Raw genomic sequence first — 7,860 nt, forward strand, 5'->3', positions numbered from 1 at the left:
CTGCTTGCATTAGAGTAGTGTAGGATGTTACTACTTTCCGCCAATCCTATCCTAATGCATAGCCTGTCTTTGTTGCTACAGTTATTGATACCTTACCTGCAATCCTAAATGCTTAGTACAGGATGCTAGTTTATCATCAGTGGCCCTACATTCTTGTCCATCTGCCATGCTATACTATCGGGCCGTGATCACTCGGGAGGTGATCACGGGTATATACTCATACATATTATATGATAGTTGTGGTGACTAAAGATGGGTCGGCTCGTAGAGTACCCGCGAGTGATTCATGGATTGGGTCCGAATGGACGTTTGTCCCGACTGCCCTCTGAGTGGATCTTTGTGGCGGAGCGACAGGGTAGGTTGAGACCACCTAGGAGAGAGGTGGGCCTGGCCCTGGTTGGCGTCCATGGTTATTTCAAAATAACATGCTTAACGAGATCTGGGTATTTGATCCGAGTCTGGCCACTAGCCAATACACACTAACCAACTACGCGGGAACAGTTATGGGCACTCGACGTCATGGTATCAGCCGAAGCCTTCGTGACGTCAACGACTGAGCGGCACGCACCGGGTTGGACTGGAACGCCTGCTCTTGTATAAGGGAGGCTAGTTCTGCTCGCCGGCCGCGTACGCAACGTGCAAGTGTGCAATGGGCGATGGGCCCAGACCCCTTCACCATAGGATTTAGACCGGCGTGCTGACCTCTCTGTTGTGCCTAGGTAGGGCTGCAACGTGTTGATCTTTCGAGGCCGGGCATGACCCAGAAAAGTGTATCCGGACAAAGGGGATCGAGCGTGTTGGGAAATGTGGTGCACCCTTGCAGGGAAGTTGATCTATTCGAATAGCCGTGTCCCTCGATAAAAGGACGACCCAGAGTTGTACCTTGACCTTATGACAACTAGAACCGGATACTTAATAAAACACACCCTTCGAAGTGCCAGATACAACCGGTGATCACTCTCTCACAGGGCGACAAGGGGAGGATCACCAGGTAGGATTATGCTATGCGATGATACTTGGTGAACTTACCATCTACTCTCTTCTACATGCTACAGGATGGAGGTTGCCAGAAGCATAGTCTTTGATAGGACTAGCTATTCCCCTCTTATTCCGGCATTCTACAGTTCAGTCCACATACGCTACCCCTTGTTCATTTGATACCAATGCATACATATGTAGTGTAGCTCCTTGCTTGCGAGTACTTTGGATGAGTACTCACGGTTGCTTTGCTCCCCCTTTTTTTCCTTTCGATAACCATTTGTTGCGACCAGACAGGGGAGTCCAGGAGCCAGACGCCACCATCGACGACGACTCCTACTACTTGGGAGGTGCCTACTATTACGTGCACGCCGCTAACGACGACCAGGAGTAGTTTAGGAGGATCCCAGGCAGGAGGCATGCGCCTCTTTCGATCTGTATCCCAGTTTGTGCTAGCCTTATTAAGGCAAACTTGTTTAACTTATGTCTGTACTTAGATATTGTTGCTTCCGCTGACTCGTCTATGATCGAGCTCTTGTATTCGAGCCCTCGAGGCCCCTGGCATGTAATATGATGCTTGTATGACTTATTTTATTTGTAGAGTTGTGTTGTGATATCTTCCCGTGAGTCCCTGATCTTGATCGTACACTTTTGTGTGTATGATTAGTGTACGGTCGAATCGAGGGCGTCACAAATGTCATGCCACCAAGATGATGTGGCAAAAAAATTGGCATGTTTGATAAAAGTTTGGACACACACCCCTCACAAATCGGAGCAACTCACTAGAAGGCTCGTGGTTCCGAGAGGGAACAATGCATGTTTGATGATGAATGGGAGATAGCTTCCTCTTACGGCCTTCAATTTTTTTCTACATGTAACGTGCACTACTGAAACAGTAATGTGAAATTTTGGAAAATTCTAGGGGTCATTTGACCTTTTAGAGACATTTAAGTGATTTTCTAGCCATTTAATGACCGTAATTCAAATTTGAACTACATCTACATGCAACGCCTAACCAAAACGGTTTGAAAAATCATATTTGTGTACTTGTGTGCGAGTTAATTCCATGTGCGGTAAATTAGAAGGAATTTTCAAACATATTTATCTCACGACATGGACACATGCATATGATGCATGGAGTGACATGGCATTTTAATTCCAAAAAATTAAAAAATATCAGAAACACGTGAAACCTTGCTTGATTTAATGTCATGCCACCAAGATGATGTGGTAAAAAATTGGCTTGTTTGATGAAAGTTTGGACACACACCCTTCACAAACCAGAGAAACTCACTAGAAGGCTCGTGGTTTCGAGAGGGAACAATGCATGTTTGATGACGAACGGGAGATAGCTTCCTCTTATGGCCTTCAATTTTTTTCTACGTCTAACGTGCACTACTACAACTATAATGTGAAATTTTGGAAAATTCTAGGAGTCATTTGACCTTTTAAACAGATTTAAGTGATTTTCTAGCCATTTAATGAACATAATTCAAATTTGAACTACATTTACATGCAACTCCTAACCAAAACGGTTTGAAAAATCATATTTGTGTACTTGTGTGCAAGTTAATTCCATGTGCAGTAAATTAGAAGGAATTTTCAAACGTATTGGTCTCACGACATGGGCACATGCATGGAGTGCCATGGCATATTAATTCCAAAAAATTAAAAAATGATCTGAAAAACCTAAAACCTTGCTTGATGTAATGTCATGCCACCAAGATGATGGGGTAAAAAAATTGGCCTGTTTGACGAAAGTTTGGACACACACCCCTCACAAACCGGAGCAACTCACTAGAAGGTCTGTGGTTCCGAGAGGGGACAATGCATGTTTGATGACGAACGGGAGATAGCTTCCTCTTACGGCCTTCAATTTTTTTCTACGTTTAACATGCACTAATACAACTGTCATGTGAAAATTTGGAAAATTGCAGGGGTCATTTGACCTTTTAAAGACATTTAAGTGATTTTCTAGCCATTTAATGACCGTAATTCAAATTTGAACTACATCTCCATGCAACGCCTAACCATAACGGATTGAAAAATCATATTTTTGTGTACTTTTGTGTGAGTTAAAAAATCATCAGACAATGTAAATATATGGTGTTCAAAAAAGAAAATGTAAAGATGTGGCAAGACAACCGGCCCCCACACGATTGGCACTCTATCTCGCGGCTCAAAGTTTGGTAGGTGAGTGGTGGGGATCATTAATTAGAGATGTTTCTACATTGGAAACTATCAGGAATTATGTGCACACACGGATTTTGGCTATTATGTTCACACATGATTTTGTTGCGGGAATCGTATGTAATTCAAAGTACAGTACTCGCAAATTCCGGCGACCGGCGTGTGTATTATCCCCGTCGATCTAGATTCCGGTTGGGAAGAAATACTACCTTGATCACGTCGTACTGCCTACATTCTCATCTACATCCTCCCCTCGCTCGCCCTCTCTCTCTCTCTCAAATCTCTGCCATGGTGCCGCCGGTCTGCCCATGCGCCAACGAGGAGTCCCCCCCCTAAGGACGCTCACTCAAATAGCAGCGACGAGGACCCCTACGCGCCACCGGATGGTACGTCCATTTTGCATCATGCTTTATATCGATATTTATTGCATTATGGGCTGTTATTACACATTATGTCACAATACTTATTCCTATTCTCTCTTATTTTACAAGGTTTACATAAAGAGGGAGAATACCGGCAGCTGGAATTCTGGGCTGGAAAAGGAGGAAATATTAGAGACCTATTCTGCACAGCTCCAAAAGTCCTAAAACTTCACGGAAGTTATTTCTAGAATATATAAAAAATACTGAGCGCAAGAAGTACCAGAGGGGGGCTACCCACCAGCCACGAGGGTGGGGGCGCGCCCTACCCCCCTGGGCGTGCCCCCCTGCCTCATGGGCCCCCTGGTGGCCCTCCGATGCCCATCTTCTGCTATATGAGGTCTTTTGTCCGAGAAAAAATCATAAGCAAGCTTTCGGGACGAGACTCCGCCGCCACGAGGCGGAACCTTGGCAGAACCAATCTAGGGCTCCCGTGGAGCTGTTCTACCGGGGAAACATCCCTCCGGGAGGGGGAAATCATCACCATCGTCATCACCAATGATCCTCTCATCGGGAGGGGGTCAATCTCCATCAACATCTTCACCAGCACCATCTCATCTCAAACCCTAGTTCATCGCTTGTATCCAATCTTTGTATCCAAACCTCATATTGGTACCTGTGGGTTGCTAGTAGTGTTGATTACTCCTTATAGTTGATGCTAGTTAGTTTACTTGGTGGAAGATCATATGTTCAGATCCTTATGCATATTAATACCCCTCTGATTATGAACATGAATATTCTTTGTGAGTAGTTACGTTTGTTCCTGAGGACATGGGAGAAGTCTTGCTATTAGTAGTCATGTGAATTTGGTATTCGTTCAATATTTTGATGAGATGTATGTTGTCATCCCTCTAGTGGTGTCATGTGAACGTCGACTACATGACACTTAACCATTGTTTGGGCCTAGAGGGAGGCATTGGGAAGTAATAAGTAGATGATGGGTTGCTAGAGTGACAGAAGCTTAAACCCTAGTTTATGCGTTGCTTCATAAGGGACTGATTTGGATCCATATGTTTCATGCTATGGTTAGGTTTACCTTAATACTTCTGTTGTAGTTGCGGATGCTTGCAATGGGGGTTAATCATAAGTGGGATGCTTGTCCAAGTAAGGACAGTACCCAAGCACCGGTCCACCCACATATCAAATTATCAAAGTACCGAACGCGAATCATGCGAACGTGATGAAAACTAGCTTGACGATAATTCCCATGTGTCCTCGGGAGCCCTTTCCTTCATATAAGAGTTTGTCCAGGCTTGTCCTTGCTACAAAATGGATTGGGCCATCTTGCTACACCTTATTTACTTTTATTACTTGCTACTCGTTACCAATTACCTTATCACAAAACTATCTGTTACCGATAATTTCAGTGCTTGTAGAGAATACCTTGCTGAAAACCGCTTATCATTTCCTTCTGCTCCTCGTTTGGTTCGACACTCTTACTTATCTAAAGGACTATGATAGATCCCCTATACTTGTGGGTCATCACCGGACGAGGTTGTGCCAGACCCCCCAACTTTGGATTGGTTATGGGGCCAGTACAATCTTTGTCTGTGGAAGTCGCTGCCGCCGGTTGAGAAAGCCAGGCAAGTGGCTTTCAAGAAGGAGATGGCAGAGGAGGAAGCCAGGTACCAGGCGACCTGTGAAGCCTGTGATGCCGCCTGGAAAAAGGATGTGGCGGAGCTTTGGGGGCGGGCGTGTCGTCATGCCGAGGTGGTGTACCAAGACAGGTACTTCACGAGGAAGGTCATAGGCGCTGGCGCCTTGTCACTACGTGGAGGTGGGCCGATAAGCTCCAGCGTGCCACCGATGAGGAGCTCTAGTGGGCGCCCAACAAAATGGAAAGATCATTAGCGCGCGTCCGCCAGCAAGAGGCGGATAGGTACGTCAAGCGCTGCGAGGCGGAGGAGGCGGAGTACTGCCTCCGCACTGGGAAGACGTTGCGCACCAGGGAGGTGATGGCGAGGGACTGCCGAAATACTGGCCCCAGGAGGGATTATTAGTTTTAGTATTGTTCGTTTTCAATTTTATGCATTGTACATAGTAGTTAAGTATCATCACGTATATGTGATGATATTATATATATATATATATATATATATATATATATATATATATATTATGTGATGAACTAATAAATAATTAATATATATATTATGAATTACATTTTCTATCTATTTTTGTATACTAATTTGAATATAGCTGTTATCATCCACATATACAGAATGGAAAGCGTATATACACACATTGAAACAAAACATATAAGAACAGAAAACAGATTACACACATTGAAATAGAGGAATAAACAGAGGAATACTATGATTGCTGTGAATACATAGCTATCCACGTCGAAACGACTCAACAAAATAAAACGCGTCCATGAGACCATGACCAGCAGCCCTTGCCTACGGTAGCTCTTGGATCTGCCTGAACTCGTGCAGGCGTTCGTCCAAGCGGTCGACAGGCTCGCGGTACATCTGTAGCGCGATATCAAGCTCTAAGTTGGCTATTTCATCGGAGATCACCAACTCAAGGATGCGACGACCATGTTCCTCTACTGCGCCCAGGTGGACACTGATACGTCTCCAACGTATCTACTTTTTCTGACACTTTTCCGCTTGTTTTGGACTCTAATTTGCATGATTTGAATGAAACTAACTCCGGACTGACACTGTTTTCAGCAGAACTACCATGATGTTGTTTTGTGCAGAAATAGAAGTTCCCGAAATGGACTGAAACTTTGCGAGGAATTTTTATATAATATATAAGAATTTCTGGAGCCAAGACCTACCGGAGAGGGGCCCCTGGGTGGGCACAACCCACCAGGGCGCGCCCCTCTCCTGCGCGCCCCCGCAGACCTCAACCCTGACACTATAAATTCCTATTTTCAGAGAAAAGAATAAGGGAGAAAGAATTATCGCGATCCACGAGATGGAGTCGCCGCCAAGCCCTATTCTTCCTTGGGAGGGCAGATTTGGAGTCCGTTTGGGGCGCCGGAGAGGGGGATCTTCGTTCTTCGTCATCACCAACCCTTCTCCATCACCAATTCCATGATGCTCCTCACCGGGAGTGAGTAATTCCTTCATAGGCTCGCTGGTCGGTGAGGAGTTTGATGAGATTCATCATGTAATCGAGTTAGTTTTGTTAGGCTTGATCCCTAGTATCCACTATGTTCTTAGATTGGTGTTGCTATGGCTTTGCTATGCTTAATGCTTGTAACTTTGGGCCCGAGTGCCATGATTTCAGATCTGAACTGTTTATGTTATCATCATTATATCCATGTTCTTGATCTGATCTTGCAAGTTATAGTCACCTACTACGTGTTATGATCCGGCAACCCCGGAGTGACAACAACCAGGCCCACTCCCGGTGATGACCGTAGTTTGAGGAGTTCATGCATTCACTATGTGTTAATGCTTTGTTCCAGTTCTTTATTAAAAGGAGGCCTTAATATCCCTTAGTTTCCAATATGGACCCCACTGCCATAGGAGGGTTGGACAAAAGATGTCTTGCAAGTTCTTTTAATAAAGCATGTATGAATATTCACGAAACACATGCCTACATTATATCGATGAACTGGAGCTAGTGCCGAATCGCCCTAGGTTATAACTGTCACATGATGAATATCATCCAACAAGTCACCGATCCAATGCCTACGAAATTTTCATTATTGTTTCTGCTAAGTTACTGCTGCTATCATCATCGTTACACTTGCTACAAAATTACTGCTATCACTATTACTGTTACCATTGTTGCTGCTACTACTATCAAAACTATCAAACTACTATGCTACTGATCACTTTGCTGGAGATAATTAATCTCCAGGTGTGGTTGAATTGACAACTCGGCTGCTGATACCTTCAAATATTCTTTGGCTCCCCTTGTGTCGAATCTATAAATTTGGGTTGAATACTCTACCCTCGAAAACTGTTGTGATCACCTATACTTGTGGGTTATCAGACACCCTGGGCCAAGGAGGTGGTCGAGCCTACAGACCAGTGCGTTGGCATCCAGCGGGCTGCAGACAAGGCGAACGACGCCACCCATGCGAACGGTGCGGCGGGCGTCTGGTGCAAGTACGTCGCGGCCGGCCTCTAGTGCAAGTACGATGCTGAGGGCCTCTGCCCACTCCTGGCGAGGAATGGGGGTACTAACGGGACGTGTACCCAGCTGCGATGTCGTGTCGATAGCAGGCAAGCACCGATGGATCTACTCTTGCTGTGTGGCGTGCCGTGCTTCTTGCTCTACGGTGCTCCAACGCTCTCGCCGTGCGGCG

Source organism: Triticum dicoccoides, chromosome 5A (genome assembly GCF_002162155.2).
Source record: "Triticum dicoccoides isolate Atlit2015 ecotype Zavitan chromosome 5A, WEW_v2.0, whole genome shotgun sequence".
NCBI classification, from domain to species: Eukaryota; Viridiplantae; Streptophyta; class Magnoliopsida; order Poales; family Poaceae; genus Triticum; species Triticum dicoccoides.